The following is a 27,454-nucleotide window of genomic DNA, read 5'->3' as shown; positions in this document are numbered from 1 at the left end:
AAAGTGAAATGGGAAGTAAAATAACTTCTTGTTTTTAAGATTTTCTTATTTACTTGCCACTCTTACTAATAAATTCTTAAGCCAATTCAGTAATAAAAACTTTATAAAATTGTTTAGAAACCTTTTAGAACACTAGATCCTTAAAGAAGACTGGTAACTCCCAAGTTATTTAGGACACAGAAGCTTGAGCAGATAAGCTGGGAGCTGGGGAGGAAAACGAGAGCAGGAAGTAAAAGGAGGGTCTGGACTGACAGTGTCTCATGTGATTTGGCAAAGGGAAAGTTACATACAAATTTCTATTTGCTTGTGAAAATTTGTGCATGGTCAAACTATTCTTGACCGTTCCAGAAAACTGACCCATACTTACAGTTGGAATTGAGACAAGGAGTACATTGTTCAAGAAACAAATTGACCTATTTTAGACAAAAAATGTAAACCTTGAAATCACATTTCAAAAGCATTAAAAGTCAAAAGGCTGATTTCAAGCCATAGCGTGAATGTTTACTCCTAGGAAACCAACAGCAGATTAATTATTGTTACATATTCAAGTGAGCACAGATTTAAAACCAGCCTTTTGCCAGGATATTATGTGAACACTATAATTTTAAAATGTGAATGAAACAAATGACCTCCTTCAAGTAGCTCCAATTCTGTAAAGGAAGGGCAGATGTATAAACAGACAAGTGCAGTGAGTATTAGTTATAGAACTATAATGACAAAGCCAGCATAGCAGAGTGGTTAAAATGGAAGCTCTGAAGACAGAATAACTAGGTTCCAGTTATTAGCTGTGTGACCATAGGCAAGTTGCTTAGACTCTCTGTGCCTCAATTTCTCATCTACAAAATGGAAGTAATAATAGAACCTACCTCATAGTTTGACCTTGGGATTACATTCATTAGTTGATACCCGTAAGCATTCCGAATAATGCCTCCCGTGTTATAAGCACTCAGTAAGTGTTAGTTGTTAGGATGCTCATAAAGAGCATCAAATCTCAGTCTCATCATCTGTAAAATGGGGATAGCAATCCCTGCCTGCTCCGGTGATGACTATGATGCTTCTGTGAGAACATGAGAAAGTACAAAGACTTGGAGTGTGATTAAGACTGTTCAAGGGAAAAATGTGATTTTAACTCATACAAATCCCTCCAAAGTATCTCCGCCACATAAAAATATTGTGTAAGTTTCTTATTATTACATAATAAGTACCATTTTCCTTAATTTTCCACAATGGTTCATTTTGTGCTTTTACAAACATTGTCAGTAACGAGGCCCAAATTGCTGTTTGGCATCAACTGGCAGTCACTACTTCACATGTCATGAGTTTCATTAAACAGAAGCAAGTCAGAGGTAAACATCCAGATGGCACAAGGCTCTAGGCAAAGCCCCCTTAACTTTCCAGGGATGTGGAACAGCCCGTGAGCACACGTTCCAGGCAAGGCAGCCAGATGCACCATGCGCATCCAGGATGTGAAGATTAGGACCATGGTAATGGATTTCCCTACCACACAAAGTCCTCCCAGCTCAGCCAAGAATTAGTATGAATGAAGTGGTAGGACTAGATTTGCTGATTCTCATCAACGGATTCATCATTTACTTTACTCAGGATCAGCTCAGCCAGCTCAGCAGATTCTGTAGAGAAGTCTGATCTGGTGCCTAAATTCTGCCCCCAGGAACAAATGCCCCGCTAAGGAAACTTGGTCACAGAAGACACCGCCCATTCTTCCTCATCCTCAGACCTCTCTTAGGCTCTCTGTTCTCACTTCGTACTCACGTATTAAAAGCTTTCAAGCTTGAGCATGGAAGTGGTTCATTTCCAAAGCCACGTTCAAATCTTTCGGTGAAACTTTACAAAATAGCAGACAGTAGATGAAGGCAGAATGAATAAGCAACTCTTATCCAGCACTGTCAAAGATGTCCAGAGCGGAGTGCAGCTCCCAGGCTGTGAGAATGCAATCATAGTTAATTTGACTCTGTTAATACCATGGGAAATGTTACTTGTGATTAGAGAATAAAATAAGACGATCTATGGATTTCTATAGAGTGAAATGGCTAATGTTCTCGTAATTAGATCTTGGCATGTAAAAATAAAAGAAGAAAGAACATTTCTCCTCCCTTGCAGTGGATGGCCACCAGCAGTGTGCTAGCGCTAGGATTTCGAACAGCTCTTTGATAGATCATGGAATGAGACAAAACGTGTTCCCCGGTGTGCCGGTGACAGATCTCTTCCCCTGAAATCCAATCCACGTAATGTCATATGATTTCTGTGCCTACAAAAACGCTAAACAAGGCTGTAAAATTGATGCATTTGTGTTCGGGTTTTCTGGTTTCCCCGTTGTTGAATGTAGACTATTTTAGGTTACTGAGAATATTAGTCAAAGATTGGTTAAATATATAATTTCTAAGTATCAAACCAAGAGTTTTAAAAGTACCTCCTTTTTTGTCATAGTGTTTCTTTTGTTGCTATCTTTATCAGTGTTATCGAAGAGACAAAATATCACGGTCTTAGCCTTCTAAGAGTTCACCATTTACATAGGTCCCAAGGCCCACATTCATGAAACAATTAGAGGGTAAAAATGAATCCAGGTTTTATGACTGTGAACTTGAAGGATTAAGGACTCAAAGAGAAGTAACACTGACAGCTGGGGTGTCAGGATTCAGGGAGACCTTCTGGACCAAATTGCCTAAGCTGACCATATTGCTCTGGATGAGAAGAGAAGATAGGACAGTGTATTGCAAGTAAGGTCCCCTTGGGCCAAGGTCAGGAGAGTCTAAGAATAAATCAGACTGGCCTGTGGGGCACTTGGATGGTGGGAGGAGTTTGTTCTTCAGAATAGCAGGATCAAATCCTGGAGGACACAGAGGCTGATGCAGTGCAGTGCACTGAGCTTTTGGAAATGTTTGAGCAAGGAGACAGATGAAAGTAATTTCTAAGGAAGATTAGTCTGACTGTAGTGCATAGAATGAAAAAGAATATGGAGAGTCAATGTTAGGCCATTCATCTGGGAAAGTGTTGCAATGATCTAGGGATGACAGTTGCGCACTCCACCAAAAAGACACACTCAGAGTATAATTTGAGGGGAAATAACAGAACTTAGTGGTGAGCATAATGATAAAGATTTTTTTTGCTTGGAATATGTGACTTTAATTCTTTCCATGGAACCAACAAATTACTCTATTTGTGTCTGTTTAGTCTGCCATACTTAAAGGGAAAGGAAGCAGAGGCTCAGGTCACAAATCATCAGCAGAATGCTAAAGGAATCTTTGGTTACTTTGAGAATTCCCCATTACCTAGATACCTACCATTTGATTTTTAAATAAAACATACTTCCATATCATTCTGTGTTAGGTTAATCTGCAAAACAACAAATATCTCATACAGAATTTCACATCTTCTCCGGATCCTTGCTCCAAAAGTTGCCGACAATCATACCACTCTCAGCTAGAAAGACGTACAGATCAGAACTGTAAAGAGTAATAGTCTCTTGGGCCGGGTACGGTGGCTCACACCTGTAATCCCAGCACTTTGGGAGGCTCAGGCAGGTGGATCACCTGAGGTCAGGAGTTTGAGAGTAGCCTGGCCAACATGGCGAAACCCCATTTCTACTAAAAATGCAAAAACTAGCCGGGCATGGTGGCGGGCACCTGTAATCCCAGATACTAGGGAGGCTGAGGCAGGAGAACTGCTTGAACCCAGGAGGTGGAGGTGGCAGTGAGCCCAGATCACACCACTACACTCCAGCCTGGGCGAAAGAGCGAGATTCCATCTCAAAAAAATAAAAAGTAATAGTTTTTTTTTTTTTTTTTTTTTTTAGACGGAGTCTCACGCTGTGTCACCCAGGCTGGAGTGCAGTGGCGCGATCTCGGCTCACTGCAAGCTCCGCCTCCCAGGTTCACGCCATTCTCCTGCCTCAGCCTCCGAGTAGCTGGGACTACAGGCGCCCGCCACCACGCCCGGCTAGTTTTTTGTATTTTTAGTAGAGACGGGGTTTCACCATGTTAGCCAGGATGGTCTCGATCTCCTGACCTCGTGATCCACCCGCCTCGGCCTCCCAAAGTGCTGGGATTACAGGCTTGAGCCACCGCGCCCGGCCGTAATAGTCTTTTTATTAGGATTCCGTCAACAACCTCCACCCAGCAGTTACCTATCAGACGCTTACTGTGTGCCAGGTGGTATCTCACAGGCTGGGTTCCAGCTGTCAACAAGACAAACCCAGCCTTTATTCTCAGGGGGCTCAGAGCACAAAGCATCCTCTATAGGTAAGATCTTTTAAAGATTACCTTTTAAAAGTATCTTCCCAGATACTGAATACAATTTGAAAGTAGGTGAGTCTTTCTTTCCCTACTTTTTATAGTGCAGAACAGATAGTAAATATTTACCAGGACCTTGTTCATTCATATACCTAAAATGACATTTTAATGAAAATAATTGTAAGTCAGTTTATCTTTATGCTCTGAGGCCTTAAGATTTGGCGCAGTTTGGGGCCTTATAATGTATTCTCCTGGCCGAGCCAATTTTCATGATCCAAGCTAATGGCAGAGCTTCTGGAAAGGCTGGGGCAATGCTTCCAACTTCCTGGGAAGGTGGGGGTTACTCTCATAAACCCAGTGTGGGAGTGCTGTCTGAAGGCCTTGTTGGGAATAAAAAGATAATTAATAGGGTGCATGATACTGAATATAAATTATCCACAACTATGCCTCCCCTAATTAAACAGAAGAATGAAAACAAAAGGCAAGGACCAGTTTCACTTGTAACTCTGGTTTTCTACATTGCAATGTTGGAGGCTGGCAGTGCTCCCTATAAATTCTCTGTCTGGTGAACTCTTACATAAGTGTTTGTAAGAACAAGTCCAAATAGCTTAGTAAGACACTACACCCCAATTTGTTTCTTAAAACACAAAAAGTGAGAAGCAGCCTAAAATGATGTAGTATACAGATCTGCAGAAAGGAAGCTTAGATTTAAACTTTCATCTTATTTTGAGCCAGTTTATTTGGATACTATAAAGTCACCCTAAATAAAAAGATGCAAATATCAGAGAGAGAAATAGTCTTCCTCTGAGTGGAAATATCTACTTTCAAATCTCTCATGTGAGTTCAGTTTTTTTGTTTGTTTGGTTTTGTTCTTGTTTTTGGTTTTGGTTTTGTTTTTTGAGATGGAATTTTGCACTTTCACCAGGCTGGTCTCGAACTCCCGACCTCAGGTAATCCACCTGCCTTGGTTTCCCAAAGTGCTGGGATTACAGGTGTGAGCCACGGTGCCCGGCCGTGAGTTCAGTTTTAAGTGAATTGTTATTTTCTAAAAGGGCATGCTTTAAAAAACAAAAGATGATTTGCTGCACTTAAGAAAATAACGTTATTAAAAATTTACTTGCCAATCAAAACCTTAAATACACTAAAATATTCTGGGACTTTCCTGAGCCAATCATGTGTGACCACCAGACATTCAGGCAGCATCAGACACTCTGGCCGCTCAGGAGGAGGCACTTCCCCATGCATTGCGGACCTGCTCCCTCCTCTCTGTCATGGAGTTTTATTAGAAGACAGACGCTGCATGCATTTATTTCCATCTTGCTAGTTAATGAATTAAGAGTACATATGCTTTCTAAAATGCTTCCAATTTGTTAGAACACCACCATTTTGCATTTCCTAAGAAGAAACAGAAGAGAAACAAGTGACCAGGCAAAATGGAGACTTGGCTGTTTTATCTGCTATTTAGAACATGAGGTCTTAGATAATCAGGTCCTTAGCCTAAGTTTCCAGAAGCTCAGAGACATTGTAATACGTAAAAGTCTCATCAAAGCCAGAATCTACTCTAACTTAGATGTCCCATACCCTGCCTGCTTCCCTCATCTGAATACTTTGTGAGGGTGGAAAGGGGATTAGAATGTTTTCTATCCGTAGTAGCAGTTTTTGTTTTTGCTTTTAATGCAAAAAATACAATGTTAACGACAAGTCATTCATTATCTTCCTTGATCTAAAAAGGAACTTTTGTGCCAGGCATGGTGGCTCACGCCTGTAATCTCAGTGCTTTGGGAGGCCGAGGCAGACAGACCACCTGAGGTCAGGTGTTCAAGACCAGCTTGGCCAATATGGTGAAACCCGGTCTCTACTGTAAACACAAAAATTAGCCAACTGTGGTGGCAGGTACCTGTAATCCCAGCTACTCGAGAGGCAGAGACATGAGGATCTCTTGAACCCATTAAGCAGAGGTTGTGGTGAGCCGAGACTGCGCCACTGCACTCCAGCCTGGGTGTCAAAGCAAGACTCCATCTCAGAAAAAAAAAAAAAAAAAGAAATAACTTTTTTTTTTCTACTGGCTAAGCTAAGGACATTTAAAATTTTAGAACCTCAACATCTAAAAGGAAAAAAAAAAAAAGGAACAAAAAATGTTCCATGTCTCTGAAGATGGAGAAAATGGGAACTATTTCATACAAAGTGACCTAGCTCCCCGGGGCTGTAATGTTCCCCACAGCCTCTTCCGGCTGCTGCCCTTCTTCATGAGTAAAGGATGTCTTTACGGTGTGCCCAGTCCCCTCTGGTCCATGTGGGATACACAAAATTCCATACCTGCTTAGAGAGGTGGTGTAGGGGACTCAGACAAAAGATTATCTTTCACTTTCAAAGAACTCTGATTTAAAAGAATTTTTGGTGTTATGGACTGAATTAACCATGTTCCCCCAAATCCGCGTGTTAAAGGTTCTCATCCTTAACGCCTCAGTGTGTGACTATATTTGGAGGTAGGGTCTTTACAGGTAATTAAGGTAAGATAAGGTCATTAGGATGGACCCCAATCCAGTATGACTGGTGTCCTTGTAAGAATAGCTTAAGACACAGACACTCATGGAGGAAAGATGATGGCAAGAGGCATGAGGAAGGGACACTGTTCACGAACCAAGGAGAGAGACCTCAGAGAAACTGGGAACAGATTGGTTGATCAGAATTCCAACACTGAAAAGAAATGACTTGAACTTGATCCATAGACTAGTATAGAAACTTCTGTCTTTTTTGAAGGAGACGCTCAGGGATTGATATGCTAGGTTTTTTTCCTTTATAAGTGGAATTTGACCTGTCATCTCCCAACACTAGGATTGGTTTCACTTCCCTCCTAATTAGTGTTTCAGAGTGACAATCAAAAGGTGAAAATTTTAGTTTAGTTCCGTTTCCTTCACGCATTGGAACAATTGGATGATTTTTATTTTAATATTTTCTGAACTTTCCAAATTTTCTCATTTCCTTCCTCCTTAGAAAGCTCAACAAATGGGAAAGAAACATGATTTCATGTTTCCTCCAGAAACGCCAGATATTTCTGAATCACAGAGGTACTCTCAGGCAATATATTTCTGTTACTTACTTATTTTTCTTAAAAAATACTCATGTACCAAATACAAGTGGACCAACGTGACCTCATCAACAGGCTAATTTGTTATCAATGTTCAGAAAACGCTGAGAAGGTGCTGCTACTTTTCATATTTCTTACTGATGAATGAAGCGGGCAGAATTAGAAATTCCTGGCAATTGGCAAAGGATCCTAACACATGCAGTCACTTCCTCCTATTGCAGAGAAGCAAGTGTCTGTATTAGTTGCTCCAGAAAGATAAGGTGCACAGAGGGCTTTTCAGGGGAGGGAGGGAGGAAGCCTGGAGCTGGAAGAACCGTAAATAGTGTCCACGAGAACAGCAGGACCAGAGGGACCAATGCTGAATGTGCCCTGACTCATAGTGATCAACAGGCTGATAGTCGCCAATAATCAAAAACTTATTTGTACCAGAGACGCTGCTTCTGTGTTCATGCAAAGGTTATTATCCTATGGTTACCTTTTCCTTTATTGAATATTTCAACACCTCTTTTTCTTGTGTGTCAGGTTTTGTTCTTGGCTCTGCTGCAGCACAGTGGGCCAAACAGACAAAAATCTTCATCCTTACAATCAACTATTAGCACACGGACACAGTGCAACCTTATGAAATAGGACGTTAGAGTCAGTTTGTCTGCATTTTTACATTAAGACGAAATATGTTTTCACCTTGTAAGAACCCCCTAAAGATGACAGTAAACAGTTCAGGTATTTGTTACTCAAGGCATGGTATATGTTCCCTGACCAGAAATGACTTAGCATCATTCTGTCTCCTGCCCAGATTCTATTTCTCCAGTGTCATTGGGACTTCTAGGAGAAAGTTCTTTCTCTTCCTCTGGATAGCACGAGATACAAATGCAATTCCTGGGAATTTTGCAGCCATTTTATCATCAGGAGGGAAATGATCATGAGGATAAAGACATTCCATGGGGTTTGGTAAACCCATGAGAATCACAGAGCGCTGGTGGCAGGTGCCTGCTCAAATCATTTTTGAATCTCGTCCTCCCTAGAGACCTGCCAGTTCCACAGACCGTGTAGCTACGGTGCGGTGGTTTGGAAATACACATACAGATTATTTGACACTTGTCCTTTCCAAGTCTAATTTTCCTTTCCTCTGAAAGTGGGCCAGACTGAGTGACCTGCTTCCAGTGAATAGAGTCTGACAGAGGTGAAAGTGGCTTTTGAAGTGAGGCCACAGCAATGCTGTCACTTCCACGTTGTTCTCTCTTGGATAACACAGTCTGGGGAAGACCATGGCTAAGCCATAAGGGCAATCCAGTGTGGGAAGAAACTGGGCCTCTTGCCAACAACCACCACACACTGGCCACCATGGGAGGAGTCTTCAGGTCCTGAAGCCCCCAGTGGCCTCCTGAACTGCAATGTCTTGAGAGACTCCAATTACCTTGATCTTAAACTCCTGATTCTTAGAAACTGAGAGGATAATAAATGCATTAAAACTTTAAACCTCTCCATCTTGAGGTGATTTTTTTAATACAGCAAAAGATAACTATTGCAGATTTTGGTAGCACAAGTAGATGCATAAGCAGTGAGGAGTTGGAAAAATATTGAGGAAGGTATAAGTGACAACCAGGGAAGACTTGAAAACACTGAAAATAAATATCTGCTGGTTGCTATGAGAAGACTACAGGGGAAGGCTTAATGTAAAGTGAAGAAAATGTTGTTGAAAATGGAAGAAAACTGGATCCTTGTTACATAGTGGTGGAAAGTTTACCAATAGTTGCACTTGCAGTAATGTGAAAATAGAAAATACACCTGATACACCTGGTGATTGGCTAAAATTTCCAGGTAGAGTTTCCAAAATGCTATTGGGCTGCTTCTTGGGAGAAGACAGAGATCAACTAAAGGAAGAACAGATACAAAAGAAAGAAACAAGGACTCCTTAATTTTGAAAATTATCAGCCTCCCCTGATGATAAATAATACTAAAAATAATAAATGATCCCCAGGCAAAGAGAAAACCCAGAGTTCTATCAGAAACACATGGCAAAAAGTTGAAGCCAGGTGTGGTTTTCAAATTCTTTTTAAAGCCTCAGAAAAATCTAAGTTGAAGTCTCAGAAAATCACTCATTCAAACAATAAAACTTTTAAGAAGCATAAAGACTATGGTTCCTCAGTTGTTTAGAGAGGATCCCAAGGTCAAAATGGGTTATCTTAAAGACCTTTCTGGGTATGGCTTTGGTATGTTGGAATACACTACAATAAGATTCATGGGAGACCCACACAATTTTTCAAGACAAGTGTAGCAGCAGATGAACCACTAGCTTAGACTGAAAAGGAAAGAGTCAGTTCAAAAAGAAATGGCTTCTTAAGACCCATAAATTTCTATAAGCAAGAAGTAGCTGAGGAAACTACTTAGCTTGAAGCACTGGCCACATTTCACGGAGGAAAAAAAAAAAAAAAAAAGATGACTCACAAGATCCAAGAAGGCAGAGTCAGAAGACATGTGGAATTACTCACACAGCTTGAGAATCGCTTAAGGAAGCACCAGTATGTGTCCTGGGAAATTTCAGAATTGCTATGGAGCAGTAGCTGCCATATGCCTGTGTTGTAAATGGAAATGTGCCATGGTGGTTATTTTGTGCCCCTCACACCATTATACATTAGTGTTGTGTTGTTCTTTTAGCTCATAGTTCTTCAGATCAAGAGAGGCTGAACCTAAGCAGTTGAACTTCGGTAACAACACCAATGAGATTTGGAAAGAGAGTGAGTTGAGTGTGTTTTGTATGTAAGAGGGTCCTTTTTTTTTTCTAACTAAGGTAAGAATTCTATTTTTTATTTATTTATTTTTTTTTTAGAGACAGGATTTTGGTCTGTTGCCCAGGCTGGAATACAGTGGCAGGATTACAGTTTACTGCAGCCTCAAATTCCTGGGTTCAAGTAATCTTCCCAGGTAGCTAGAACTACACGTGTGCCACCATACTCAGCTACTTTTTAAAAAAACTTTTTGTACAGACAGGATCCTGCTATGTTGTCCACGTTGGCCTCAAACTCCTAGGCTCTAGCAATTCTTCCACCTAACCTTTGCAAAACACTGGGATTACAGTCACGAGCCACTGTGCCTGGCCAAGGAAAGAAATTTTAATCAAATTTTTATAAACTGGAATATCTCTGATTTGGCTTTTAGAGTGTTCTATTACCAACATTTATGATATACATGGGGGTATGGATTAAACAGCGTTCCCTGCCCACACAAAAATTCATATATCAAAGCCCTAATCCCTTATGTAACTACTTGGAATAAGGAAGTAACTAAGGTTAAATTAAGGCATAAGGTGGAGCCCTGATCCAGCAGAATTAGTGTCCCTGTGAGACCCCAGAGAGCTCACTCTCTCTTTCTCCACCACATGAGAACACAGCAAGAAAGCAGCCATTTCCGAGCCAGGAAGAGAGCCCTCCCCAGAACCCTAATTATCAGGCATCTTGACCTTGGATTTCCCAGGCTATAGAACTATAAAAAAGTAAATTTCTATTGTTTAAGCATCCCCCTAGTCTGGCATTTTGTTCTGGCAGTGATATCATTAATCTGAAACCCTAAGATCCTTGAGAATAAAAGAAGTGATGATTTGGGCCTCGTCACAGCTTGTTTATGAGTTTTGAGGCCATAGTTCCTAAACCGTATGACTTTGTCGGCCTCCAGGTTTTAACTGGGGACACAATGTAACAAAGCACTTTTACTGTGAAGCTATAAAGTTTAAGGCGATTTTGGATCCAGCTCGAGGAAGAATGAATTACAGGTACTCTCAGTTTGAGTTTTACTGGGATATAACTGCATGGCTCTTTGTCAAATCTAATAAGCAATTGCTCACCCAAGCAATACCAGAGGAATGCCTCGGAAGTATGCCCCTCCACACCCATGTCAAATGCCTGACATCAGGATGCCAGGTGTAGCAGGCTATGGTATGCCTAGGTCAGCTTCTCAATCTTGTCTAGAAAGTAACTCCTTTAATAGCATCTGAAGGTGTCCAACTCTTCAAAATTTTGCAAGTTTGTGTTTTCATTTCGGGATTATCTCCTAGATTTAAAAACGCCCGTGAACAGTTGAATTTTTCTTCAGACTAAGTATCATAAAATGGCCTGCTCACTACAGTATTCAAGCCTTAGAAATTGGGTTTCGGCCGGGCGCGGTGGCTCAAGCCTGTAATCCCAGCACTTTGGGAGGCCGAGGCGGGCGGATCACAAGGTCAGGAGATCGAGACCACAGTGAAACCCCGTCTCTACTAAAAATACAAAAAAAAATTAGCCGGGCGCGGTGGCGGGCGCCTGTAGTCCCAGCTACTCAGGAGGCTGAGGCAGGAGAATGGCGTGAACCCGGGAGGCGGAGCTTGCAGTGAGCCGAGATCGCGCCACTGCACTCCAGCCTGGGCAACAGCGTGAGACTCCGTCTCAAAAAAAAAAAAAAAAAAAAAAAAAGAAATTGGGTTTCACGGTGTTGTAAGGACTCCCAGATATACAATATACATTTGAAGACTTAAAAGAGAAAGACAAACACAAATAAGAGGGAATACGTTTATTTGAAAGATATATAAAGCCTGAATGTACCATTTAATCTAATTTGAAGGATGTTTTGGAAAGTTTCAGTGAAATGGGAAATTATGAGCTCCTTATTTACACACATAGGATGGTCATGTTTCAACTATTTTAAGTGCATTTATTAAATAGAACATGAGAGAAATACAGGCACAATATTAATGGAATATAAAACAAAATAAAAAGGTATGTGTTGAGAATAAAATACTTTGACAACGAGACTAAAATGTAAAACCCATTTTTTCAGATCAAACCAAAGGCAGTCATTTATTGCAGCTGAGAAACAAATTTCAAGCAGAAGCCATGAAAAGGCTGTAGAATTATTTGATAATAAGAAGAAGAAAGAGGAGGGGATCATAGACACACATTGTGAAAAGATTCAAAATCTTGCTGAATTTATATAAATTACTGGCACTAAGATAGCATGAAACATATGAGGCCACCAGAAATGGGATGTTTTTGATAAATGGGTTAATGAGTCTCATCAATCAATTCAATTAATCATAAGTAAACGAAAACTTTTTTAAAATCTTGAAAGTCCTTGTAATCTTATAAATTATGTATTTTATAACAGATAACTGATATTTTTCTTATAGTATAAGTGTTTTGCCAGAAGGTTTCACAAACTGAACAACAGCCTTAAGTTTATATGCCATTACCAATGACAACTTGTAAAACTAAAAGACTTTTTTGAAACTATTAATTTTAAAATATTCCATCAAATATTCTTCAGAAAAATTAAATTTTACTATCCATTTTATTAAATAAAGATACAATAAACTTTTGCCCCTGAGAAGCTGCTCAATTAGAATTCTAACAATTTTTTAAAATACTTCAGTTAGGTAAGGCAGCTAATTTTTACAAAATTATGTTAATTTGCTGAAATGTATAATATTGTCATATCTGTATACTTTTATAAAGATTGCAATGTCTGTTTTATTTTTTTCTTTCTAAATAAAATTTCACTTTATAATTTATTTTATGCTTTTTTTTTTTTTTGGTTATGATGAAGTCTTGCTTTGTAGCCCAGGCTGGAGTACAGTGGCATGATCTCGGCTCACTGCAACCTCTGCCTCCCAGGTTCAAAACATTCTCTTGCCTCAGCCTCCCAAGTAGCTTGAACTAAAGGCATGCATCACAATGCCTGGCCAATTTTTTTTTTTTTTTTTTTTTTTTTTTGAGATGGAGTCTCGCTCTGTCGCCCAGGCTGGAGTGTAGTGGCCGGATCTCAGCTCACTGCAAGCTCTGCCTCCCGGGTTCACGTCATTCTCCTGCCTCAGCCTCCTGAGTAGCTGAGACTACAGGCGCCCGCCACCTCGCCCGGCTAGTTTTTTTGTATTTTTTAGTAGAGACGGGGTTTCACCGTGTTAGCCAGCATGGTCTCGATCTCCTGACCTCGTGATCCACCCGTCTCGGCCTCCCAAAGTGCTGGGATTACAGGCTTGAGCCACCGCGCCTGGCCGCCTGGCCAATTTTTTATATTTTCAGTAGAGATCGGATTTCACCATGTTGGCCAGGCTGGTCTCGAACTCCTGACCTCAGGGGATCTGCCTGCCTTGGGCTCCCAAAGTGCTGGGATTACAGGCATGAGCCACGTGCCTGGCCTATGCTTTTATTAGTTTGTCAACTTAAAGGGGCTTCGAAAAAATGCATGTTTCTGGCCCTACAAAATGGAATCAATTCACAGTGCAAAGTAACATTTATGACTAGGTACTGGTTCACTTTGAAAAAATACGTGGAGAAAATGGAGTTACTTCACTCTATCGTTTTACTTTACTGTTTTATGGCTATTTAAAAATGCATTAGAGTTCCCCCAAATAGATTATATTGTGTTAAACTCTATTTTTTAAAATAAAGGCAAAATTATTAAAGTACAGATCTCTTTAAATAAGAAAAGCAACAAAAATGAGGACCTAAGACATATTTATTTCAGTTAATATGCAATTCAAGAATAAAGACCTGGCAAAATAAGAGAAAAACATACTTCCCAAGTGGTTATGGTTGGAGGGATATGGATGGTAGACTCAATGAAAAAAAAAAGAAAAAGGAGAGATGAAAAGCCTTTTTCAATCCCCTCACAGCCAAACCGAATCTTTCAAATCATCCTCACTTTGGGAGGATGGGCTTGCCACCCCTGGCCAGACCTATAGTAGTGCAGATGTGGGAACACACCACGATACTAACACAAGGCATTTGAAGACTAGCTGGGTCACTTTGATGTGAAGTCTGATTGAAGTCTCTGGTTGATAGAAAAATTATATCTGGATAGAATGGTTTTTGTGGATGATGCCATAGAATTTAGCTAAATGGTTGCTTCCCACGGGAGGGCTTCTAACAGTCATTAAAATAGTTCCATGCTGTGAATATAACAAGAATCTCTGCTTTGGTCTAAGCCAACAAATTGATTTTCACATTAAATAATAAACTGAATATAATATTTTAAAAGTGATTATGATATATTGTAGCATCACTCCTGGAACTTATCAACAAGAACGCTAATGTATGTTTTTCTATAAAGATTTTTTTTCAAGTGTAATTCTCTTTTATGAGCTGCTTAACCTACCATATGCTTGAGACATGTGACACTTTATTAAATGCTCAATAGCGGAAGCATTTTAGAAAAATATCAAGTGGAGCTAAAACATAACAAGAAAAAGAAGAGGCCGATGAGGAGAAAGATAGAGGTTGGAAAAAGAAGGAAGATGTGGCCGTCTCTGCAAGCTTTATAATATCACAGAGGAACTCGAGATAAAGCTCCATGAAGGCAAATGAGCAAACCATAAGTGATCAACCCATAATACAGACATTCTCGAGACTCTGATGTGGATAACACAGCCTCTCTGTAATTCTGATTATCTGGTTTCAAAGAGAACCTAATCAACTTGTCAGCTGGTAGACTACATTTTTAAAATAGCAGATAATTGATATTTTTATCTAATTCATAAAAAGTTTCGAATACGTCAGCAATATCCTATAAAACTTCAAACTTTATCAAAGCCTAAATTTTGAAAAGTTACCAATAATAGGTCTGATGATATACTTACCGCATTCTGTTAATTATATAATAATTACGTAAACTAGTAAAAAAATTTCCTCTATCTTAGGATAGGAATTTCAAAACAAACTGCATATTTTTATTTGCTAAATATAAAATTGTATATGTGTGTTATTGGGATCAGCCTTGTACAAATAGTAATTATAATGATAATTCAATATAGAAAAATGTAACACTTAGAGCTGCATGGGCAAAATTAAAATATTTTATTTTCAATTTTTGTATTTCCTTCACAGAAGGAATTATGAAACAATCAATAAGAACATTTTGAGTAAAGATTACTTTAAGATAAAACCTATGCAGAAATAAAATTGGAATGCAAGTTCAAAGAGAAAAGGGAATGATGTCCAATTTCCTGTAATTGAAGAGCTTGTTTGTGCATTTCTTTTTATAGGTGGTGGTCAGCATCAAATCACTTCATTATTGACATTCCACTGACTACATTTCGTAGAACAAGTTCATAGTTTCATTATTATCTGTCCATAGTATCCTGAAATTTGCATCATTTGCAACTATTTCAGCATATGCAGAAAAAATTTGTATGTCCGTTAAAAACGACTGAGAGTTTGCATTTTGCAAAACAACGGATAGAACAGGGACAAACATTTGGAGATCAATGTTCTAAAGCATCCTGAAACATCCTTTCTCCAGCAAAATTACCTGAAAATTCACATACTTTTTATTCATTTGAAGAGCTTTGTCACTTTTCTCAAAATAGTGATCAATGAGAAAATTGTCTTTATTATATGTTTCTATGATGGACTACGTATTATTTTGTTGAATTAAATAACAATTCATCACTATTTTAAATGATTTTCTTTCTTGAAGCTATTATTTCTGATGAAGTTAATTTGTTTTGATTTAGAAAGTCCACTCGGAGGGCATGTTTAATCTTTTATTTAGTAATATGCTTTATACACATGTTTTAACAGTAATCTTATAGCATTAGATTTTAATTTAAATAAATTAAAAATTTTTATTTATTTATTTTAGAGACAGTGTCTCTATCATCCAGGCTGGTGACTTCCTCCTCCCAGGTTCAAGCGATTCTCCTATCTCAGCCTCCTGAGTACCTGGGATCACAGGAGGGCACCACCACACCCCACTAATTTTTGTATTTTTAGTAGAGATGAGGTGTCACCATGTTGGGTGGGCTGGTGTTGAACTCCTGACCTGAAGTGATCCTCTTACCTAGGCCTCCCAAAGTGCTGGGATTACAGGAGTGAGCCACCACGCCTGGCCTGAAAACGGCATTCTTAGCATCCAGTAATCTTATAACAGACACACACACACACATAAACACACACTTAAGGACTTTTCGCTTTTAGCACGTTAGAAATATATTAGGAGTTATTTTCAATATTAGTTTCATTAGCCATACAAAATAAAATAAATTAAATTACAGTAGATAATTGAAACTTGTAGTACACACTGCATAGATGTAACCATCTGGACTCAAACTAGGAGGAGCAAAACAATCTTAACTGATATGTTCTTCTCTGAACAGATGTTTCCAACCCCACATGGAGGATATGAATCTCTTAAAATAACACAACATTTCCAGGAGCAACATTAGAATTATCAGCAACACATTGCTGTTCACTAACCCTAATGAAAGTGTAAATACAGACAGAATTTCGTAAGTGCCTTCAAAATGGGAAAGGATTGTAATTTACTCTTCAGGATATTTTGCTATATGTGGTAAGTGCCCCGTAAATATGTATAAATGCAGCTGTAGCCACAATTCCTGTTAAGAAGTTTCCACATCCTGAAACTAAGGCAGAAGATCATGTGTGCATGTGGGTGTGTGCTAGCCATTCTAAATCAAAGGCATGTCACCCCTGACGAAGCTCTCGCTGTCAAGAGCTCTCAGCATTCCTTCTCTTGGTTGAAATCTAGGACTAATGTTTCCTTTATTCAGAAACATTCCGTTCTTTCTTGCCCATGCATAGCTAAGTGATACTGTCCTTTAGATGAGATCCTGCATCCAGCTCCTTTGCCTGCATGTAACTTTTTCTTGCTTCAGGTGTGACGAATAACCCAGCAGTCATCTTGCCTTGAACCATCACCCAGAGTATTTAAAAGGGAAAATTGGGAGGCATTAATAAAACAGGGGGACATAAGAAACACAGGACAAAAGTAATCATGAATAACGACTTCCATTTTCTGCGCGTGAAACAGTGTCGGTTTACTCTGGGCTTTGCTGGGTGCCTGTTCTCTACAGCAGGAATGAAGCAAAAAGTGAAACCATAATTCCTCCCCAGAGTGACAGCATTCTGGCCTGGGGAGCTGAAGCGTGCACAGGAATCAGTCGCCGTTTCAGACTAACATGACTGGAGAAGCAGACATCACCTGGAGACCCGGTCTGGAAAGTGAACCCCAGACTGAGTGTGCTGAAGGATGCAAGGGTCTTGGATGGAAAATTAGAATCCTTATTTTAAAAATAAATCACAGGCATCTAAGGAAAAGAAAATACAGGCTCCAAGTTTTTGAATTAAAGGGGTTTTAGAGCCGGCGAAGTTGACTGACTTGATCCATCCAGAGGTCAGGTGATGTTAAGTGGCGTGTCCACAGTGGAGACGCCAGACTGTCTGATAGGAACCCACTTCTCCGAATCCTTCTAACTTCCCTATGGAAGAGGCGGGGAGTGAGGAGTTAAGGTTGGGAAGCTCAGATGAAACTCCACAATCTAAAAGAGGATGCATTAAAGAATACAGGCCAAAGGGTTCAAAATCTATCACTTTCCAAAAACACAGTGACAATTTATTGCAGAAATAGCCTGAGTAAAATGAAAATAGGCTGAGTTCAAATGGAAAATCAGAGAGCAATTAGGAGAACATTTGAGGCCCAAACCAAGATGGGCTTTGTTTTGTTTTATTTTGTTTTGTTTTGCAATGAGCAAAGTGCTCAGAAAAGGGCTCCAGCCTTGAAGTAGGGGGAGAAAGGGCCTTGGGGAGGGTTGGAGGATAGAGGGATGAGAACAGGACGGGGGCAGCAAGGACAGGCAGGGGCTCTGCCCAGGGAGAAGCTTACTCAGTGCAGTTCCGCACAGCGGGCGGGGGCTGTGTGTTGATCACGTCGCCCATCGCCCAAGAATCCTTAGTGCAGTGAGCGAGCATAGGGCCTTCAAATTGCTGTCCAGGGGACATTCCTAGTGTACAGCCAGGCGGGTCCCAATACGAAGAAGAAGAGGGGCCCTGTGTTCCAGGAGGAGGTGTTTGGAGGAGAAAGTCCTGAGCTCCTCGGGCAGTGACAGCAGGTGCCCTTGTGCAAGGAGTCACAGGCTTGGGCTGGTCCTGAGATTTGGGGACAACCCCGGGGCCACTCATCTTTCCAAGGAGGGTCCATTTATCTATGCCGGATCCTTAGAACAACACTTCTCAATCCATCCGGGCTGTGTCTCTAAATCTGGCAGGTGGCCCTCAGCACACATCTCCCTCCTGCCCCCCAGGCCCACCCAGCTGTGGGAATTATTCTATGCTGTGTTCCAACAGAGCCCAGGACTTCATCCTCATCCTGAGGTCCTGAGGCAGGAGCGCTGTCCTGGCTCCACCAGAAACCATCTGTGTGGGTGGAGGGGGAGTTACCCAGTTTTCCCAGTGGCTATTACCTCCTGTATAAAGTCAGGGTGAATTTCTAGCTTCTCTAACTTTAAGTTTTGATGCTATGACTAAGAGGACTTTCATTTTGTTTCATTTGGTTTTTCGAAATGAGTTGTGTGTGAATTTTTTACTATGCCAGAGTCCAAGCAGAAAAGAAACCAGCAGAAGGAGGATCTTCTATGACTGCTTTTAGCATTTAATGCAAATAGAGACCTTCTGGGAGACTAAAGACCAGGGCTGGCCCAACCGTGGTGCATAGTGATGCTGAAGAGAAGGAGGGGGGCTCTGAACCCCCCCAACGATGTTTCAGGCCTGTCTCCAAAATGCACGAGGTGGTAGCTTTGGGAAAACCCCTCAACCTTTTGGCACCTCAGTAATTTTATCTATAAAATGTAAATAAACTGTGCATCCTACCCAGAAGGAATATTGTAAAACCAAAATGAGGTATTGCACAGAAACGGGTAGAAAAAGTGTCTTGCTCATGGTAGGTTCTCCATGCCTCTTGTGACTGCATGGCCAAGACCTGGAAGATGGGGGTTAACCCTGCGCACTGAGCATATTGAGGCCAGAGAACACTCAAGCAAGGCCAGGAGCAAGAAAGCAGCATGGTGAATCCTGGGCAAGGGTGGTGGGAGATGAGTGACATTCTGATATGCTGCAGAGAGAAATAGAGGGAGCGGCTCCCCTTCTCACAAGGGTATCCGGCACCCTGGACTGGACTAGTCAACCCTCCACCTCACCCTCTGCCATGCCCCTGTCTGGCTGTAGTAATTGGAGGAAAGGTAAGCACTTCACACAACAGAGCAGTAACAACCCCTCTCCCCAAGGTAGCTGTCCACTGCAGGGGCCCCAGTGCCATGTCCCAATGAGAAGTTGCCCTGTGATTTTCTGAAATTTCCAAATTGAAACTCAGAAGTCCTGGCCAGGCATGGGTAGCTCACGCCTATAATCCCAGCACTTTGGGAGGCCAAGGCGGGTGGATCACTTGAGGTCAGGAGTTCGAGGCCAGCATGGCCAACATGGCAAAACCCCTTCTTTACTAAAAATTAAAAAAAAAAAAAATTTTAATTAGCCAGGTGTCATGGTGCATGCTTGTAGTCCCAGCTACTCAGGAGTCTGAGAGGCAGGAGAATTGATTGAACCCAGGATGTGGAGGCTGTAGTGAACAGAGATCCGGCCTGGGTGACAGAGTGAGATTCCATCAAAAAAAAAAAAAAAAAAAAAAAAAAAAAGTCCTTTTAGGAGCCCAGAGATGTTGGTGGCTATGAACCAATGTAGTTTTACAGAAAATCCAACCTAGAAGTCAAAATCTGAGTCATCAACCCATCATTCCTGTTGGCATCCGATTGTACCCATAGTCAGTGCCTCTCTTAACCCATGCCTTTCCTAACCCTGATGTGATCTGGTTTGAGTTATATGCAACCAAAGAGACTTGACTAGCATACCTTCTGCTGGCACACTCTCAGCCTAATACCACCACTACCAAAACTCATAACGCTCTGTTTCAACACAGAAATGGAAATACTTACAAAAATATGTTGCTTTGACTACCTCCATCTCTATGCACTAGGTTGCATAATATAAAACTCTATATGATGAAGTATATAAAATGTCCAAGTGACATTTCATTCCTGATTTCCAACACACAGTGCCAGCCAGGATCCAAAATTCAACCCCTGGGGTACTCCTCAGCACTGTCGCTTCTCACTGTCCTGATTTTAACACTTAGCTGACTGGAAACCCTTTTAAACAACGGATAAATACGATTCCCCAAACATGTTTAGATCAGCTTCCTAAAAGTGTAGAAATATGTTTTCTAATACTGGACATCAGATTCAAAACACAAACCAGCGAGAATAGAATCTCCCTATGGATCCCTGTTTAATTAAATCTACCAGTTTCCTGGTAGGAAAAGTCTTATGGAGCACAATTTTAGCAATTTACCTGAAATTTAGCAACTTACCTGAAGTCTCCAAGGTGGGGAAAAAGAAGTGGCAATGTTCTGACTCGAAACAGGTAACAATCTCTCAACACACTAATAATCCCTCCAGCTTAATTTTCTGGCCTCCTGAAAATCCTCTCTCAGATACACTGTGCAGTCCTCTAGATGAAGAAGGAATTTACCTTGTCAACATATTGTGTATATCTTTGTGTACAAAGATGATTGGAACTAAGTAATTATTTTACCATGAACATATGAAGGTATTACAAAAAGCAGATATTTTTCTTTATGTAGGGGTTAGAGGAAGTGAAAAAAACTAAAAGCATTCAATTTTCAGTCTGACATTAAAATGTGGATGCTTAAATTAATGTGGGTTAAAAAGTGAAAGACATATAGGTATGTGTGTGTGTATATATACACACATATATATACATACATATATATATAATATACACAAACATACACACACACATATATTTTTTGAGACAGAGTTTCACTCTTGTTGCCCAGGCTGCAGTGCGATGGCATTGTCTCCACTCACTGCAACCTCTACCTCCCAGCTTCATGCTATTCTCCTGCCTCAGCCTCCCGAGTAGCTGGGATTACAGGCACCCGCCACCACGCCCAGCTAATTTTTATATTTTTAGTAGAGACAGGGTTTCACCATGTTGACCAGGCTGCTCTTGAACTCCTGACCTCAAGTGATCTGCCTGCCTCTGCCTCCCAAAATGCTGGGATTATACGTGTGAGCCACTGTGCCTGGCCAAGAGACAAAAATATTAAGGAAATAATTTACCCTTGAAAATATATCCTGACATCAGTTTTTCCCTTTATTTTTCTAAAAGGATCAACAATGACAGAGGAAACTGCTTTGACATGATCAACAAACTAGAAATTGATGTCAGTGGTATCCTTTTAAATATGACTAAGACTAACTTACTTCAGTGATTTTAAAATTCTTGTTTCTTCTATATTTGTCATAGATTATTATTCCTGGTACCTGCCTAGTCCCTATTACTAGCATTTAATCAGCATGCTGTCCTCCAAATTAGGCAGTATATCCCATTCATTTCCAATAGATACATAAAATCAAAATGGGTCAAATTGTGCAGCTTATTGCTGAGTTTATAATAAATATTTCTATCTGTAGGCAGCAATCATGATTTAGAAACAGAGGCACACACTATGTAACAGCCAATAACTAAAATAAATTAAATAACCCTTCAGCTCATTTCTTGGAATAAAAGTTTAACATGAGATCTCCTTGTACGTAATTATCAATTGCTTTAAAATGAAGAGAAGAATATTTTTATAAAGAATAACTTACGGTTTTAAATAGGGTATTATTTCTATTAAAGCAGACTTAATTTAAAGTTATAAAAATTAATTCAAAGATTTTTTTTCCTTTTAAGAAGGAATCTTCCTATTGCATCACTATATTAACAAATGGAAGAAATAAACTAAAATAAATATGGGTTCCACAGTGTTTACATACAACTTATACACGGCATATCATTGTCTGGTCAAATATTTGTAGTGCCGATGAGAGTACAGACTTGAGGATACTACTTGAAATAAACAAACGCTTATCTAAATCTCGGAGGCCTGCAAAATTAAGTTTGGGATTTCCCAGAAGCAGGGAGCAGGCTTCCTACAAGCATCTGGACTTGCATCTGCACTTGAGGTCGTGAATCTCTGGAGCCTGGCCTGCTGGACGCAGATGTCACAGTGCCATTCTGCCTTCCTCACTGTCATCAGAGGCTGCTGAGCAGTGGTGCTCTGCTTTGGACCATCAGAGATCAGCAAAGAAGGTTTGCTGTGCAGGACACAAGCTTCAACCGCTGTTTATCAGTCGCACTAAGCCGTGTGAGATGTTCTCAGTTCCTACCGCTCCTTCTGCAGTAACTATTGATGTGCAATTTCTAAAGCTCATCTTTAAAGTACACGGCATGGAGTCTGAGCTCCTTCAAACAACTTCTCCCCTTCACATTCCTCACGCCGCTATTTCTAGCAGGCAGTTGACGTCTAGACTCTGAGGTGGACATGTAAAGGCTTGGCATCTCCGATTTCCTGGGACGGCCTTCTCTTTTGATGTCCAAAACAAGACATGAACAAGCCTTTGAGGACCAGTGCGTAAGACTGGGCCCTGTCAGTTCATTCAAGTACCTCCGTTAATACTTGTTGAGCAAATACATAATCTACCTATTAATGAGGTTCCATGCAGCTAATCAGCAAAGGTGAGAATCTGTGGAGCCGACATAGGCCGCCCTCCTAGGAACCTGATATTTTATTGCTGACATGCAATTTTTAATTTTTTTTTTGCGTTAGGTGCGGACTAAAACCTTCATTTTTAAATAAAAATACGTAAACGTTCTGACTTTTCTCAATTTGCTTCTTCAAGGCAATAATACAGTAGAATACTATTACTTGGATGTTTAAATAAAATACTAAAAAAGAAGAAAAAACAAAAAGAAAACCACAGTTCTCTAAAAACAAAACAATTCTATTCAGTCGCCACCCCTGCTTTCATAGGGAGGCATATGTGTATTTCTAGTCCCCAATGTTGACATCATTAAAGGTTTTCCATTGCAATTTTCTATTTTGATGAAGAGAAATATTGTGCAATATTTGTCATTCAATGCAGCCAATGCTCAAGTGTCCAGTGCAATAGCCCTTCAGCTCCCTGCATTGTGGTCCCTGTAGCAATTCACGTTTAAAAACTATTCTATACCTTATATCACTTCATCAGCATCAGAACCTTAGGAGGCCCAAAGAATACCATGCCCCAGGGCACCCAGCAAACTGCAAAGCACTTGAATTAAATTATTTCCCCTGAAGCAACCACCATCGTACCTACGCAATATGATAAGCTGATCAAAGAGATTTGTGTTTCATTAGGAGTCGAGGATAAAATTGATAATGGATAGAGAGATGTTTCTGTGCAGTGTATGGTAATAATCAGGAATGAAGTAGTTAGCTTTTTGACACTTGGATGATCAGCGATTAGCTGCTAGATGCTTTTGAAACAATAGTTTATTTGTATGTCATATACCTTGGTGAAAAAAATCTCACTGGTATTATCAGTGAGTAGATCTTTCAAAAATGAAATGGGAGCCCCGTCAGTGAGTCGCACACACTACCTTTTTAGGACAGAAGGGAGGCATACGCTTGGTGTTTTGCACTGAGGGTATTTGTGATTGTGCCAGGAGTTCAGAGCTGTAACTCATTGCCATAAAACCCCATTTCTTACAAATAAATGGGCCAAACCAGCATGTTCATTGTTTGTAGATTACTTGTAACTGTTTACACAATCCTCGTAATTTCTTCCAGTGAGGAGGGATGATGTGCCCCAGCAGAAGGAGGAGGGAGAGGCTGAACCAAGCCACTGTGAGGCGTCTCAGACATTCATGCGGCAAACATGGTACCATAGGACTCTCACACAAGGGCTTCTGCGCACACAGGCACCTGCTCAGTCCTGTTCCAGGGTCGGGTTCTGGGCACTGAGACAAGAAGCAGATGGGACTGGAAACTACAACTGTTCCCTCCCCTCTCCTTCCAACTCCCGCTCTAACCACACAACCGTGCACTGTACAGATGCCGAGATGTCACCAAAGTGGGTGTTTGAACACTGGATCCAGAAGTGGGGATGACACTCGGGTCCCCCACCACCATCCTTGCCTTGTGCACCTTCCTCGTTGAGGTCCCCATGAGGAGATGAAGAAAAGCTTCAAGGGCCAACAGAGAGCAGAGATGCTGGGTTCACCCACTAACCCATCTCTCTGCCCCAGAGTCAGATTCCAGTTCCTCGGCTGCCTGCACCAGGGGCGTGAGGCTGCCACCACCTAGCAGGCTCATCAGCCTCAGAAAACCATCCAGACCTGAGAGACCCGAAGGGCAATTCCAACAGGGAAACCTGTAGAACGAGCAATGATTTCAAACAAACAAAAAAAGCAAAACCCCTCAGGAATGCAGGCTGTTTCCTCATCTTCCTCTTGGACCTGTCTTCCTTGCAAATTCTTTCCAAGAAGAGACGACTCTTCCCTCTCCAGCTGTCTCTGCTTTGCCGAGGTTACTTGGTCATTGGTGGCATTATCCACTTCAATACGGAATTAGCAGCAATGTCTACTCCGATGTGTACTTACAGAGAATGACAAAAGCTTTATGTGAATACAGTAAGAAAATGCTTGTATATTTACAGCGCCTGGCATCTGCCCCCAGGAGTGCAAATTAAGTGGCACAGTCCCCCCGATTTCAATAATTTATTACATCTTTGCCATAAAATGAATGAAGGGGAAAGCCAGTCATTATCCATTTTAAGATGTGAACAGGGACTAAAGGCAGAGCCGTGCGCTGCACAAAACAAAAACTATTGGGATTGGAACCTTCGGTGCTCTCAGACGTTTCACCTGAAGGTGTTCTTCCAGTGTCCAGGAACCCACGGCAGCAGCGTGAGCCAAGTCACGCATGGCGGCCCTCCTAGGAATCTGATATTTTAAAATCACCAAGGATTTTAATTAAAAGGAAATTCCGTGTACAAAAGGAAAATGCATATTCCCTTTTTATTCTCTCCTCAGATGTGTCTCGTGATACAGCTTTATTCACTTATCTTGGGGTGTCTTTAAGACGTGTATCACAAGTAGGGCAGCAGAGCCTCCTTTCTGCGATGCTGTCGGTCTGCGGTGCTCAGGTGTAGTGAGTGAGCCTGTCCTTCCCAGTGAGGGCCACAGGGGCTCTTCCTGCGTTTGCGTCCCTGCACTGTAGCCGTAAAGGGACTGCCATAGCCATTCCCACCTGTCCCACCCCGCGCTCCTGTATCTGATTTTATTTTTGCAGCCTCTCAAAGGCTCTTGGTATGTCCCAGAGCGAGTTAACTTGCTGTTGAAAGTCTGGATGCATCTGGGCCGGGCGCGGTGGCTCACGCCTGTAATCGCAGCACTTTGGGAGGCTGAGGCGGGCGGATCACGAGGTCAGGAGATCGAGACCATCCTGGCTAACACGGTGAAACCCCGTCTCTACTAAAAATACAAAAAATTAGCCGGGCGCGGTGGCGGCCCCTGTAGTCTCAGCTCCTCCGGAACCCGGGGGCGGAGCTTGCAATGAGCTGAGATCGCGCCACCGCACTCCAGCCTGGGCGACAGAGCGAGACTCCGTCTCAAAAAAAAAAAAAAAAAAAAAAAGAAGGTCAAAGTCTGGATGCATCTGTTGAAGGTAGCTGACCCCTTTTCTGTAACTACGCCAATGTCTCCCTATCTCCTACCTCAGGACGCACATGTATCTTGGGGCTAGTCCATTCAGAAAGCCTATCGAGGTGGCCGCCAGCTTAATGAATTGAATCCTAATAACCAAGGAGAGCTCAACATTTGAAAAATTAATATATTTTCAATCATCGAAGTCTACACTGTACCAAATTGTGTTTGCCAAGTGGCTAGGATTGATATTAATGTTTGAGTAAAACTAATTAGATGAGAAAGAGAAAGTTGAAAATGATCAGCATGAAAACTGACTCACTGGAGAGATCTCAAGCCAAAAGCCTCCCGAGATGTTCCTGCACTGGCCATTTCTAACTATCCAGCACGGACTGAAGTATCACGGTAGCAAGGGTGAAACTAGATTTTCAGATTAAAGAAAAGAAATCCATGATAATATTATCCCACCCCCTTAAATATTTTGCTACTGAAAAAAAAGATTTTACCTATAATAAAATATTCAGGTGAACCTTTTTTATGCAAAATGGACAGAGAGTCTTAACCTAAAACACCTAAGTATTATTTAAATTTCTCATGCTTCTTACAGATGAGTCAAAAAATATATCCTTGATTCTGAACTTATTAGAGCCATATGGCCAATCATAAAAAAAATACGCTTCTCTCAACACTTTCACTGAGGAGGAGCAGGTTGAGGAGCGTGGATCCACGCTAGCCCTCTTGGGCAAGCCAGGCAGTCTGTTGAGGAAACATCTCTTTAAAAATAGCAGCAAGAGTTTCCCTTTTCATTTAGACATTGGTTTACCTATCCTCCACTAACAGCCTGTTAAAATACCATCCCAGTGACTGACATATTTGCAAAAATTATTGTAGTTCTCAGCCTCGTGGGAGGCCCCAACTGAGAAAGCAATATGTGGCTGTCTTTGAGGTAAAGCCTTAACTAGAATCTCAGACCCAACGCTGGATGATGCCACGCACCCCAGGAATAGAGTGTGGTCCTTCTAGGAAGGGCCATTTCCTGCCTATATCCTTTTCTCTCACCTGAAAGAACCAGAGCAGCCCAGGGAGCAGGGGCCGCCGGTTCTGCAGGGAGTCTCCTACCTCATGACCTCATTACGTGCCTGTCCCCAAAGCCGAGTCACTTTGCTCCTGATTCCCAGATTCTGGCCTGTGTTTTCTTCATCAGGTTTATCTTGATGCCTGTCATGCAGTATTCCTTGAAAGTCAGCATCCCTCAAATTCCTGTCATTCCCAGGAGACATGGACTGTGTTTCAACAACCTCAGGCACCTTTTATGACGTGGAAGGCAGCAGAAAGCACAGCTCATTGACACACTGCTGTGTCCTGTTTTTGTCTGGGCGGTGCAACCTTTGACAGAGTAGTGGACCTGGGCCATGTGGGAGAGGCCACCACAACTGTCCAATGGGAGTGTCACAATCCCCTGAGCTAACAGAGCCAGACTGCCCCGGAATGTAGACTCGGACCCGGAGCTGATGTCACAATCACAGAGTTCACTATTCAGTGAATGCAGGATTCTTAAGTTTCCATCAGGGTTGAGGCACTGCACAGAGACTCCGAGAATAAACCATGCAATAGAGGCACAGCTGTTCGCTGAGCCTACCCTGCAATGGAGGTGGGCAGGATTAAAATAGAAATAAGTGCATAAATAGCAATTTGAGGAACCAGACAGTGCATGATGGGAGCATGCCAGAAAAACAGAAAATGGCTGGTGTTCTTTCTGCACAGGCCAATCCACA

The 27,454-nt window shown here is 41.3% G+C and overlaps 1 long non-coding RNA gene across 2 annotated transcripts; it reads right to left on the bottom strand.

Moving 5' to 3' along the window:
• Positions 1 to 4,390: 4,390 nt before the first annotated feature.
• LOC135964924 (uncharacterized) lies at positions 4,391 to 27,173 on the bottom strand. Of its 2 annotated transcripts, none has more exons than XR_010577665.1 (3): positions 26,739 to 27,173; positions 20,515 to 20,697; positions 4,391 to 4,627 (listed from the first exon to the last, which is right to left on the bottom strand). It is a non-coding gene; the product is annotated as an uncharacterized lncRNA (long non-coding RNA). The 2 variants fall into 2 exon arrangements; XR_012417201.1 differs by having other exon boundaries at positions 20,515 to 20,675.
• Positions 27,174 to 27,454: the final 281 nt, after the last annotated feature.

Source organism: Macaca fascicularis, chromosome 9, assembly GCF_037993035.2.
Source record: "Macaca fascicularis isolate 582-1 chromosome 9, T2T-MFA8v1.1".
In the NCBI taxonomy this organism is placed as follows: domain Eukaryota; kingdom Metazoa; phylum Chordata; class Mammalia; order Primates; family Cercopithecidae; genus Macaca; species Macaca fascicularis.
The sequence above is the reverse complement of the archived record's forward strand: the minus strand, read 5'-3'. Positions and strand labels throughout refer to the sequence as shown.